The following is a 15,002-nucleotide window of genomic DNA, read 5'->3' on the forward strand; positions in this document are numbered from 1 at the left end:
TGATGCTGAAGTCTGAAAAACTGACAAAAACACACGTATCAAATATGACACACTAGCGTCAGGGGTGTTCGGCTCCAGGCCTCAAGGGCCAGTCTCCTGCAGGTTTTAGATGTGTCTTTGATCCAAAACAGCTGATTTGAGTGGCTAAATTACGTCCTCAATATGTCTTGAAGTTCTCCAGAAGCCTGTTAATGAACTAATCATTTGATTCAGGTGTGTTGACCCGTGGTGTGATCTAAAACCTGCAGGACACCGGCCCTTGAGGACTGGAGTTAGACACCCCTGCACTAGGTATTAAGGCTTTACACTTTTATGCACCAGTGAAAAAATTACTGGATTTCAAGCTGACCACAGCAGCCAGGCTCAGAGGAGCGCTGATTTACACAGAAACAGAGACACAATAGCATCATTAATGAATTTCTTATAACTTTTTTGTTTTTTTTGTCAGTATAAACAAGTACAGTATTTGTATCTGGCTCTTTGACTACTCAGTACTTGACTTTGAAATGTGTAGTGTGCTCTTTTATTATGATTTTTATTTATTTTTTTGTTATAACTGAAAAAATTTTGATGAAAGCATTGTGTGGGAAAAAAGTAAAAAGAACAAATGGAAATCTGAAAGGCACTAAAGCCTGCAAGGAACTTTAAGAGACAAAAAAGCCAGATGATAATTCGTATAATGATAATGTGATGATAGTTATTATTACAAGTGTTTCAGGGGAAGAAGAAACATTGGTATGGGCAGAAATCTGTGCCATCAGAAACTGAATTTGAATAAGTTAAATTTGAATTTGAATTGCTCAGACTGAATCTGAATTGTAACTTGAATAAATGCTTTTGAAAACCGAATTTGAATTAGTCTAATTTGAAATTGAATTTATGGTTTGAAAATGATCATCACTAAATTGAAATGGAATTTTATATTTTGAAAATGAATTGATTTGCTTTGAAACTGCATTTTATCCTTTAAAAATTCAGCTCTTGAATAATTTCAGTTTCACTTCTCACCATTCAATTTCAGTTCCAAAATTCAGTTTTTTGGAACTTACATCCGGTTCCGGTTCAAGCGCAGATTAATAGAACTACGTTTTATTAGCGGACCGAAAGTGTTACCGACGGGAATCTACAGCGTCTTTAGCTGAATTAAGACTTCAGTGTCACGGTCCGCTGTGACGGACCGAGTGGAGAATGCGTGTAATGGACCCAGGTGCGTACACAAGTGAACAGACGGGAGTGAGCTTTAACAGAAGGCGAGCCTTTAATATGGCTGAAAACAAGGTGTGCAAATACAGCAGGGATGGCGTGGCTAAACAAAAACCTAAACTGGAAACAAACTATGGTGAGGCTATGGCTTGGAAGACAACAGACCAGGCATGGAAACACGGAGGGTGGGAACACAGACGACGCGACACAGACTGTAAGAAACACAGAGACTAAATACACATGAGGGATGATCAGGGGAAGTGGCCACACATGGGAACGCAGCTGACACACATGAACTTAACGACAGGACAGGAGGAGTGAGCTGAATACACAGACAGTGAATGCAGGCCTTCAAAGTAAAACAGGAAACATGAGACATGAACCGGGGAGACGTAGTACAGGGGGAGGTGACATAACTGACAGCATGAACTTGACAGTACAAGACACACAGACATAAACACACGAAGGGCAAGGGAGACGTAATGCAAGGGTAACATAATTACAAAAAGGACTGGACTACGTTAAAGAACCTAAGCAAACAATAAACATCAAAATAGGTTAAGCATAACACACTGGGTCACACGACCCAGGACCATGACATTCAGAAGTCATTCGTCATGTCGAATGACCAGCGGATAAACTCTCAGGTTGGTAATAAATGTATTACATGTATAAGAACAAGTGTCATGTTAACAAATGATAGCCGTAAGGTAACTTTTATGCTTATTGTAGCTGCTAGCTAAAAACGCTAATTTAGCGTAGTTTGCCCTGAATTCAGCTTTGACAAACAAATATGATCGACTGTTTCTAGTAGAATTCCAAAGTTGTCATCTTGTCCCCTCTCAGAGTACCCCCTCTGTATGCTTGCAGAGACCCCTACAGTAGGGAAACATGCAAAACGGTGTCCAAACCTTTTGTATTTTAGCTTTATTTATGTCTTACACAGCATCCCAACTCTTTAGCTAACTTAATAACTTTAGCTAACTTAATAACTTTAGCTAAAGTGAATAGTTAGTCTAATTCATTAGTGCAGCTACTGGATCACCTGTTTGAAGTGATATAATATGATATACAACTATCACTGTGTTTAACTACCATAATAATTCTACTTAATTAGATTTTTTTTTTTTAAACATACTGCTCCATTAATATGTTTGACAGGCTGAAGTTGTCGGGTCACCTCTTAAATCGACCATCTTTTACAGGTGTTTTGTGCCAGAAATGGAGTGTCCACTGAAGACTGAAGATACTGAATCTCTACGCCTTGCCATCCATCCCTCTTGTGCCTTCATCTAGACAAGAGACAAACTTAACCACTCTCATATGCTCTGTACCTACATCACCTTCCCTGACAGTCGTAGCTTGGCTCATCTGAGGGTGAAATTATAAGAATGTGTTATTTTGCAAAGTGCTCTCTAGGGTTCCTAAATAAAATATGGCATTGAGGTCTTTTGAATTAATCCCTTCTTCTGAAATATAAGAACCTCTCCTGGTTTTAATGGCACTTTGGATTTCCTTACTTTCTGTTCCACTCCCAACCCCAAATAGATGCTGACAAGCTGCCACAGTAACATGGAAGAGGGAAAGAAGTTGGAAAGGACTACTACAAATAAACCTAATGCCTAACAATGAAAAGTGTAAAATAAGAACAATAATAAAGATAAGATGAAGTAACAAGTTTTTAGTTTTTTGTTTATTCCAAATGATCATCCAGATGTCTGTGACATGTGATGACAAACACCATAATGGAAGGCCTTAGTCATCACATGCTTAAACTCATATACTTTTGCATATGCTGAACAGGCAGTCAGACATGCTGTAACTGTGGGGTAGAAAACAGCATAAACACCATACGGCAGGGGTCTAAAACTCCAGTCCTCGAGGGCATGGAAAAGTTGCATGACACTGGCCCTTGAGGACTGGAGTTTGAGACCCCTGTCATATGGAATATGACAGGTGTGGTTGAACTGCATGAAGACTCTGAAGCTTCTCTTCTCTTCTGGCAGGACAGGAATGTGGCCTTGTCCTGTGAGCCACTGTAAGGATGTACTTAGAGTAGAACTGGACTGTCACCGGCCTCAGGCTCTTCACCCTTTTCAAAGACAAAGCAGTCATTTAGATAAAATATTAGATATTGTTTTCCTGTAAATGCACAAAGTAAATTTAGAAATGTAATTATTGTTAAGAGTGAACAAGCACTGATAGTGTAATCTACAGCTGTGGCCAAACGTTTAGAGAATGAGAAGTGTTGTTTGCTTATTTACAAAGTTTGCTGTTTCAGTGATAGTTGTATATCATATTATATCACTTCAAACAGAGATGATCCAGTAATGCTGCACTAATGAATTAGACTAACTATTCACTTTAGCTAAAGTTATTAAGTTAGCTAAAGAGTTGGGATGCTGTGTAAGACATAAATAAAGCTAAAATACAAAGGTTTGGGCACCGTTTTGCATGTTTCCCTACTGTAGGGGTCTCTGCAAGCATACAGAGGGGGTACTCTGAGAGGGTACAAGATGACAACTTTGGAATTCTACTAGAAACAGTCGATCATATTTGTTTGTCAAAGCTGAATTCAGGGCAAACTACGCTAAATTAGCGTTTTTAGCTAACAGCTACAATAAGCATAACAGTTACTGTACGGCTATCATTTGTTAACATGACGCTTGTTCTTATACATGTAATACATTTATTACCAACCTGAGAGTTTATCCGCTGGTCATTCGACATGACGAATGACTTCTGAAGTCTTAATTCAGCTCAAGACGCTGTAGATTCCCGTCGGTAACACTTTCGGTCCGCTAGTAAAACGTAGTTCTATTAATCTGCGCTTGAACCGGAACCGGATGTAAGTTCCAAAAAACTGAATTTTAGAACTGAAACTGAATGGTGAGAAGTAAAACTGAAATTATTCAAGAGCTGAATTTTTAAAGGATAAAATGCAGTTTCAAAGCAAATCAATTCATTTTCAAAATATAAAATTCAATTTCAATTTAGTGATGATCATTTTCAAACCATAAATTCAATTTCAAATTAGACTAATTCAAATTCAGTTTTCAAAAGCATTTATTCAAGTTACAATTCAGATTCAGTCTGAGCAATTCAAATTCAAATTTAACTTATTCAAATTCAGTTTCTGATGGCACAGATTTCTGCCCATACATTGGCTACTCTGTTGGACAAGAGAAAATGAACAACCTGAATAGGGAAACTCGAAATCAATGCTATGATCGGATGATGTGGCTCAGCTTGGAGAAAAGAATCACAACTCAAATTAATTTGTAATGTGAACTCCCATAGATTTACTTTGTGTACAAAGTTTTTAACAACTGAATTCAACAAAATGTCAGCAGATGTTTTCACAGGTATCTGAGCTAAATTCCATTTCCTACACTAACAGTACAATATGTATTGTCTTTATAAAGATTGAACTCAGTGAATTGGCATCATCCGCTTACATGCAAATTCATCTCTGCTACACTTGATGTAACAAAACAGTGACCCTGAGCAGCACAGCCACTGTGCACCAGTCCAATACAATCCTCTTTTACTGTGAATTCACCACAGTACTGTAAGCTGCCCTCTTTACCCTGCACAAAATTAACATTTTCATGCAACTAAATATGTAACTAAATATGCAATTTATCAAGTCTCACTGAGCAGCACTTATTTAAATATAACCTCTCTTCTTCCACTCCTGCCTTTCTTGCATCTTTATCTCTGACTAAAGTTATCTGGTAATCAATTATCTCCCCTGTGAAATACAGTAGCTATACCTTAGCTAGCAATACACTGTGCAACAAATGCACACAAACAGTTTATGTGTTTGCTGATGTTTGTTGAGCTATGTTGTATTTGAAAATATCCAACAGTTAAAAAATATTACTTCCTTTATGCTCACTATTCTTCTGTAGCTGCATACAGAACTACAGCTGCTACAAGTTATGGAGATCTGCACTCGTTGCAGTGTTGTGCCAAACCTTCCCACTTTAACCCCCTGAGTATAAAAGCTATTAATGATACCATTGAACCTAAAGTAACAAGTCTGTTTGAAAATGTAAGGAGTAGAAAGTACAGAGTTTTCTTAACAATGTAAAGAGTTTAATGTTGTTAGAAAAATAAATACTTCACAAAAGATACCTGTTACTGTGGGAACTGATGAAGTATCTGTACTTTGTTACTTTTCACATGTATTGCTTTTTTATCATCGTGTCATATTTTCCCATGGGATCCAGCAGTAGTCAAAGTCATTCTAATAGCAAGTATTGCAACTTGGCCGCTGCAGGTGCATGAAAAAGAAAAACAGTTTAGACTTTTGAGAAGGTCTGAGTTTGTTCTTACGTTGGATTCCTCTTTTTAAATGGCTGAATTATTATTCATTGAGGTATTGGGTGAGGTATAATTTCTACATGCTAAAAAATATGTACTTTCAGGAAACGGGGATCAGTTTCTAGAATCAGGTACTTCACATGTGTCAGGTGAAGGCTCAGATCCTTCTGAACCATCTGTGGAGGCAACATAAGGCACTAAAAGATCTTTCACAGGTTTTAGTCAGGCAACCTGAATGATATTTTCAGTTATAGGAACATTAGAGTCCAGTAGGTTGTACATACTGAACGTGTCTTGAACAACACCAGACTCTCCCAGACAGTTCAGTTTCCACCAATCATCACTTAGTCTTCCTCTTTAAAGTCAGTGTGGTAATGCAGTGTTGACAAATGTGGCTCAGACAAGACGTGGCCTGATGCTTGACTGCATGTCTGAATTCCATTAACCAGTTCCTTTTTCACCAGAAAAACAACACTAAAGTTCATAGAAAATTCTCTGATTTAGAAGAACTACAAACCTCACTATTTATAGTTAAAGTTGACTAAGCAACTGTTACGACCAGAGATGGGGAGTAACGCGTTACTTGTAACGTGTTACTGTAATTCGATTACTTTTTTCAAGTAACAAGTAAAGTAAGGGGTTACTATTGCAAAAACGGTAATTAGATTACCGTTACTTTCCCGTAGGAACGCTGCGTTACTGCGTTACTAAAACCGTGATTTTTTTGCGAGAATGTCTTATGACAGTGATGTAAGCGAGTGCGACATTCGTGACAACAGCTGTGTGCAGATCAACAGTGGATAATATATCAAGTATGGAGAGAGTATGAGCATGCATACTCTCAGCGTTTAAAGCGTGGAAGTACTGACCTTACTTTCAGTTTGATTCCATAAAAAGTGACAAAAACATTAGCGTCCGTTGTGCGTGGGAAGAAAACTTCTTTTTACAGTAAAAAAAAACCCCCTAAACTTCCAAGCAAGCACCGAGTGCGCTACGACGTAATGGGAAACTCACAGAGAAACTCACGGATTCTTCCACTGACACCTGCACCAGGGTAAACCACCGCCTACCCTACCCCTGCTTTACAGGTGAAAATAGAGCAAAAGGACTGCTAGTCTTTGACTTTATTTTCTGCTGTGTTTTACTTGCATCTATTTGAAAGAGTGAGTGTAAACACAAATATATATATATATATATATATATATATATATATATATATATATATATTTAATACATATATATATATTTTTTTATATGCTGGAATGTGCAGAAAATAGGTTTAAATATTAAACAAATTTCTTCCAGTCAGTGAATGTTGCATATAATTAGATTTTGCTTGATGCATAAAGTTAAAAGATTAAAACTAATAAAACAAGTTTTAAAAAGAGACTTTTCCATTTGATTACATTTTGTATGATGGATTATGCAGAAAAAGTAGAATTGGGCTGACAGATCTATCGCTTTATCACCTATTCAGGTTGTAAATCGTGTTTTTAAAAAGTAATTAAGTAACTCGGTAACTAAGTAATTAATTTGGAGTGGAGGGCCCACTCCTGAAGAAATTCTATGACTCTGTTGTGGCTTCTGCTATCTTTTATGGCGTGGTCTGCTGGGGCGGCAGCATCTCTCCTGGGGACAGGAAGAGACTGAACAGGGTGATCCGAAGGGCCAGCTCTGTTCTAGGATGCCCTCTGGACCCAGTGGAGGTGGTGAGTGACAGGAGAACGGCGGCTAAGCTGTCATCCCTGATGGACAACATCTCCCACCCCATGCAGCAGACTGTGACAGCACTGAGCAGCTCCTTCAGTGGGAGACTGCGGCACCCACGGTGTGGGACGGAGAGATTTCGCAGGTCTTTCCTCCCCACTGCTGTCAGACTCCATAATAAAGACTTTAACTGATCAAGCACACACATCCATACATATGCAATAATACTAAGTGCAATAATCCTTTCTGTCATCGTTGTATTTTTACTCAGTTGTATATAGTATTTGTATTTGTATTCTATTTTTATCTTATTGTATATTTATTTTATTTTATTCTACTGTATATAGTATTTTATTTTATTTTATTCTATTCTGTACAGTTGTGTACTGTATTTATTCTTATTGTATTCTAATTTTTGCCTCATAACTTTTGCACTGTCCACTTCCTGCTGTGACAAAACAAATTTCCCACGTGTGGGACTAATAAAGGTTAAAGGTTATCTTATCTTAATTGCTTTTGAAAATAAGTAATCAGTAAAGTAACGGGATTACTTTTTTTTTTTTTGACACTGTAATTTTTATTGATAGTTTTGTCACAGTCTAAACATAGACATGTATTGCATTACAGGAGAAATAACCATGCAAGCACACAGTCAAAACAAACAGAACTAAAGCGAACAAAAGGTGTGGGTGCCAATTCTAATCAACTGCCATATGCATGCCTGCCTTTACTCCGCAGCATACATACTCCAGCTTATATACTTTTATACGGGCATGCATCATTAAACATACAGAGTTATAGACCTTAAATGTTTTGTTCTTTCTTTAATTTTCCTTGGTGCCATAAAATGTCCACTTCTCCCACTTAGCAACGAAAATATCTTCCTTTAATCTGAGAATGTAAGTCATTTTTTCCATTGCATAGATTTCTTCAACAATATTTAACCAGTCTTTTGAAGAAGGCGGATCCAGTTTGTACCAGTTTCTTGTTATAGCTTTCTTTGCAGCTATCAATAGGATTTTTGTCAAATACAAGTCATCGTACATAACATACTCTCTAATATTCCCAAGATATACAGTTTTAAAATTGTGTGGTAATTGATAGCCCAAGATATTGCCTATTACAAGAGTCACGTTCTTCCAAAAATTATGCAGTTTCAGGCAATCCCAAAACACGTGCGTATGGTGTGCTTCCATGTTACCACATCTTCTCCAGCATGGCAAACTGTCTTGAGTCTGTTTACTTTCGATTTTTGGTGTAATAAAGAATCGAGTAAGATGTTTCCATCCAAATTCTCTCCAGCATCTTGAGTTAGTCGTTGTGTTCTGGGTTTCACACATATCTAACCATTCCTCATTTGAGATATCAGTTTTTATTTCCTGCTCCCATTTCTTTTTTATGTGTTCAGTTGATGTTGCTGTGTTCTCCCTTAGATTTTTATATAGTACAGAAATTTCCTTGAATTGGAGGCCCCTGTATGATTTAATTACGCAATTCAGGATGCCATAAGACGTACGCGAACTTCGTACTTCCTTTGAAAAGTAGTCTCTGAGTTGCAGGTACCGGTAAAAATCAGTTTTCTCTAGACTATACCGATCTTTTAAATCTTGGAAACTCATCAAATGGCCATCTTTCATTACTGTACAAATCGCTGTTATTCCTTTTTGTTCCCACTTCCTGAATCCTGAGTCGTGAGCACTTGGTATAACATCAGCAACATAGGCAGCCCAGTTTAACATCTTAACCTCCCTTTCCAACTTACTTTGTTTAACTAGGCCAAACCATATCTCTAGAGTGTGTTATAGGATCAAGGAAATGCTGTAAGGTTTTCTTAAGTTGCTCATTTCCAAGAAATGTCTGGACTGGGACATCCTGTACTTTTATTTCAATATCTTTCCATTTAGCATTAAAGTTCTGATCACACCACTTTATTGCTGGTCTGGTTTGGGCCGCATGGTAGTAACGGGATTACTTTTTTGGGGAAGTAATCAGTAATTAGTTACTGATTACTTTTTTCAAGTAACTTGACCAACACTGGTTACGACCCCCTCTGCTAGGCGACAGGAGGGGAGAAACATACACAAGCCCTCTCACGAAATCTGAAGGGGTTTTATTACAAACATTAAACTAAAAACTGACGGGGCTGTTCAACAGACCACCGGGGAAACAATTACACAATGAAAAGAACAGGCAAGAGTAAAAGCTAAGGGTTAACTAAGGCAAGCCAGCATCACAAAACTAATGAAACTAAGTTCAGCTGTATACCAGGTTTAAACAAAGAGCAACACAGCAATCAGATTTAACAAACAAGCTTCACATGCAAAGCAGACGAGGAGGCCACTGCATGTTCACTTCAGAGCAGCCGTTCCCTATAGTGTGAAGGATCTTCAGCCTTTTATACTCCCAGGTGCAGACAATCAGCCAGTCAATTGGTCATGGAGTGGTCATGGGATCTCCAGGCAGCCAATCGTCCGCGAGGTCTGGCACACTGTGATCTGCATAAAAGAAGGCTGGCACAGGACTCCCAGCAGCTAGTCATTCACGAGTCCTGGCATACTTAGATTTGCATAAACAAAAGGGTAGTCTCACTCTCTCCAAAGCCCAGGGCCGTAACAGCAACAAATAAATCCATCCAATACCTCAGTCTACAATGATCCAAAACTGATCCAGTTTTAGATCATTTGACAATGATCCAAAACACACAACAAGGCAACAAAAACTGGCCCAAGGATTGGATTGAGAAAAAGGTCTTGGAGTAGTCCAGTCAGTCTCTAGACCTTAATCCCATAGAAAAAGGGAGCTGCAGGTTTGAGTCGCCAAACATCAGCCCTAAAACATTAATGACTTGGAGAGGTTCTGCAAAGACGAGTGGGACAAAATTCCCCCTGAGATGTGTGCAAAATGTGTGGCCAACTACAAGACATGTCAGTAGTCTCTGTGATTGCTAAAGGTCTTGACACCAAGTACTAAAGCACGTTTTGAAAAGGGATCAAATACTTATTTCATTCATGAAAATGCAATTTATAACTTTTTTGAAATACGTTTTTTTGTTATTGTTTGGTCTCTCACTCTTCAAATAAACCTACCATTGAAATTATACTGATCATTTCTTCGTTAGTGAGCAAACTTACAAAATCAACACAGGTTCAAATAACGACGTCGCGTCGTCTGTGTAACTCAATATTAATCTGTGTACTTTGATCACCTCCACGTCTCTCTGCCCTGCTTTCTCCGTGCCTTTCCCGTGTGTCCTCCGGTGTCCTTATGTTTTCAGTTTTGTTTATTAGTTCTCCCAGTTTAGGTTTATGTTTAGTTCAGCCCTTGCTTTTGTTACGTTTTGTGCACTGTAAATGAACTCATTCACATCACCGCCGCTGTCTGCTACTTGGATCCTCCTTCCCATCTCCACATGACTGCTGCCCCAGCCGTGACAGTAACATTTTTGCAAATAGGCTTTATATTCTCAGCTAAGAAAATATTAAAAATGGTCACTAGCTAGTAGGAGTGCCAATATGAAGAATTACATATGACATGAAATTATTAATTAAATGTGTCATTAATTAATTAAACTTGGAAATTATCAAATATATAAATAATTTATTGTGTTTTAAATGAAATGAACTGAAAGAAGAAACCAGCGGATGTTGCGCTAAACAACAGCAACACGTTTAAGCTTGATCAGCTGTTGTTAGAATTTATTTAATATTAATTTCTAGTATCAGCTGATGCTTGCTGGAGCCACAGCTGTAAAAGCTGCTGGTCATGATATCGATTTGGATATGTTTTGAGAGGGAAACATGAAGATGAAACCAGGAGATGTCCTTACTGAATCATCAGAGCTGAGCAGGTGATGGAGAAACAGATTTACCTTTTAGGTGACATGAATGAGTTGAAGGGAAGTTATGAACTGTTTCTGAGAGACAAATAACAGCAATATCATTTTCTAAATAGCTGACAGCTGGTAACTGTGCAGGGGCGGGTCTAGCAAAGTTTTGACAGGGGGCCAGGTAGGGCATTAACAGGGAAAGGGGGGCACAAAGAAATACTTTTCTTTCTTATTGTCATTTAAAATGTCTCGCTTTTAATAAATAATTATCTGAATCTCACAACCAAAGTTTTTATCTGACATAAAATGTATAGAAATCATACATATAACAACAAGACAGTGTACATCACTGTCACAACAACGTTTGTTTTCATTAGAAGGTTTTATGGCTTTTCCTATAATACCTGGCGGGCCGGCCTCTAGTCAAAATGGCCAGGCTGATTTTTTTGCCCCATTCCAGACACGCAGTGAATTAATCTGAGAAAGTGCATTAAAAAATAAATGGCCAGCTACCAGATTCAACTTGTAATTGGCTAAAAATAACTTAATCTACTGGCGAGAGGGACGTTGCAAGCTGGTAGTTTTTTCAAGCGATGCTGAAATTTCCACATTCCAACACTTCAAATGCCTCAGAGAGCTGTCTGTTCAGCGCAGCATCAGCACCACGGAAATACACGGATACATCCGTAGACTCGAGACAGAATTCACAATGCATTTTTGGGACTTTCAGACGTATGGACCAATTTTTTATTTTCTGATCAAACCAGAAAGCTTTAATGAGCAGCTGGATTTGTCTCGCATTAACTGGATAACATTGAAATGCAGCTGATTGAACTGAAAAGCTCGACTCTGTGGGGGTTTAAGTTTTTAGAACTGCGAACGCAGCTGGAATCCACAGCTGTGCGTGTTCATGGAGCTTGCACTTTCACCTGCTGGACATCACTACTTGAGAAGTTTAACTGTCTTCAGAACATTGCAGAGGCCTTATTGACAGTATTGGATATTCAAGTATTGGAGGAGCTGTCAGCTGAATATGGTGACCTGCTACTACATACGGAAATCCGATGGCTCAGCAGGGGACGGATTTTGCTTCGTTTTTTGTCACTTTTGGGTGAAATCAAGGAGTTCATGCAATCCAAAGGGGAAGACACATCTCTGCTGGAGGACACTGAGTGGACACTTGACCTTGCGTTTTTAACAGACATTACTGGGAAACTGAACCATTTGAACTGTGAGCTGCAAGGCAAAAGTAAGACTGTTGCTGACATGATAAGTGCTTTAAATGGATTTAAAGCCCAGATGAACATTTTCTCTGTGCATTTACAGAGAAAAAAGGTGCTGCACTTTCCCTCTGTGCAGATGGTGCTGAAAGACAATGCTTCTGCATCTGAGACTTTTGACAAAGTTGCAGAAAAGTACACTCAAGTCATAAACCGACTTGGTCAAGAGTTTGAGAACAGGTTTTGTGACCTTGATCAGCTTGAGCCATGTGTCTCATTTGTTTCCAATCCTTTCATGAATGTGGACACAACATGCATTGTGACATGCTGAGCAACTAAGTTCAATGTTCAGCTTGGATGCTGGACAGGTGGAAATCGAAATTGTAACATTGCAAAATGATGTCCACCTCAAAGCCTATCTGGGTGCACCAAACTTTTGGTGCCTTGTTGACACAGAAAAGTACAGTGGTGTGTGTACAGCAGCTATGAAGGTTGCCAGCCTGTTTGGTTCAACCTATCTTTGTGAATCAGCCTTTTCTGACATGAACTTCATCAAGAACAAACACAGAACACGCCTCTCCGATGCACATCTGCAAGACTCACTCAGAGTTGCAGTGTCAAGTTATACCCCAGATTACAACACACTGGTGAACAGCATGCAATGCCAGGTTTCCCACTAACAGACAAAGAAAGCCATATTAGATGTTCTCAGTGGCAACATTACAGTGTCATGTCAAAGTTGAATTTAATTATTGAAAAACAAATGTGTTTGTTAAGTGTAACATGTGACAATTTGCTTTAAAATGCTGCCAATTTGGTGAAAAGTTCTGTAAAATTTGAAAGTTGATTTTTTGTATGTTACATACATACAAAAATAATGTATGTAACAGTGCATGATTTGTTAAAATTTGTTAGTGGTAAGTGAAAATGTTGTAGAAGTGATCACTTCAAAATGTAAATACTTGCAGAGATATATAGAAATAAAGCGTTGCATATTGATATTTATGTTTCCTACCTTGTTTCCTACTTGCATTCTTTATAATTATGGTGAAAAATAATTAACATAATTAGTGTCCGTACATAGATGAATATCATTAATTATTAATGATAACACATAATTAAGTTAAACTGAGGAAATTTGTTATTTGAGAAGTGTGTGTCAAACTGGTAGCCCTTCACATTAATCGGTACCCAAGAAGTAGCTCTCACTTTCAAAAAGGTTGGTGACCCCTGCTATAGGACATCATTCATTGTCTCATTAAAAGCATGCCCTGACATACAGTTATGCGTACGAGCCGATGGGGGCCATAAAAACAATTTGTAATGCTGCAATGAATGGACTATGTGTCAAAAACCTGCCAATTTTTTTTTGTTTTGCTTTTAATTTCTGAGTTTCATTTCCTTGAAATGGTGTGGCAACATTTTATTCCTAACACATTTCCCAATCCACGACAGTATAGATATTCAGCATTTTTCTTCCTGTTGAGCTCTGGTGTGTGTATGTTCCAGTAAAGAACTACATTTCAGGAAATGAAAGAATTATGACTGGAGAAGAAAATGCTACTTTGGCAGGTTGTGGTTTGCAGCTCAGCTGCAGGACAGAGGTGGAGCAGTGGGTTCCGGGTTTGGTGTCAGGGGAGGCTGACCCTGATCTGATGACTTAACTGTGTACGGCATGTAGCAGAGGCAGGCAGCTGAAAAGCTGCTGCAACTGTCAATAAAAATCAATTTTAAAAAAACAAACATTATAAAAAATACAATTAAATACAAAATGATAATCATAAGTTACAATCATTTAAATCACATATTTACTAGATTAAATCATGTTAAAGTCCTAGAATATAATGTATGTTTTTCTGATAGGTCCCTGATAATTCAGTACTTCTATTACTTACTATACTTTGACCTATTATGGATTTTACTTAAAAAGACATATTCATATATGTAGTTCTAGACCTTTCTTTCCCCTTATTCTTCTCTAAAAAATAAAAATCCTTCTTCAACAGATGTGCCATTCATGCCATTCATTCTGTGTTGTTGTTGTTGGTGGTAGTGATGTTGGTGTTGTTTATATTGTTGCTGGCGTTGCTGTTGTTGCTGGTGGTGTTGTCATGGTCATTTTTGTTGTGGAGGCCGATGAGAAAAATGTAAAAGCTGGCAAAGGTCGCACGGTGGATTTCAGTTTTGAACTCACTGAAGCTGCGAAGAATGACAGTCAGAGTCATAACACTACTACCAATAGTCATAACAATACTGTTCAAATCTGCATGTGACAAACAATTTGAGGTTTTGTGGTGTTTTGCTAAGAATGAAAGTTGTTTTGTTTTTTTTGTCTAAACCTAACAGGTAGTCTACTTAAAAGATTGTCAGTGAGAAGCAAAGATTTCTTCACAGATTTATAGACATGAATACAATTCTTAACCTTTTAGAGTTTTGCTCAACCAATTGGTAGAGTACATTTTCAGGCCCTATACAGTATGTAACTGAGGCTTTCACTGAAATTGTTTTAATGACTTACTGTCCAGTGTAATCATTTACCGTCATTCCTTACTGTGAAGCACTTTGGGGTACCCCCTGGTTTTAAACGTGCTGTATAAATTGTATTGTATCTACAACCATTTATTTGGTTACAAAAATCTACCACAAATTCCAATTCAGAATTCTTTCAGTGCCATGTCTTCCTTTTATAATGTCTCTTTCTGCTATCAGGACCTAAC

Source organism: Aulonocara stuartgranti, assembly GCF_965226115.1.
Source record: "Aulonocara stuartgranti genome assembly, chromosome: 20".
In the NCBI taxonomy this organism is placed as follows: Eukaryota; Metazoa; Chordata; class Actinopteri; order Cichliformes; family Cichlidae; genus Aulonocara; species Aulonocara stuartgranti.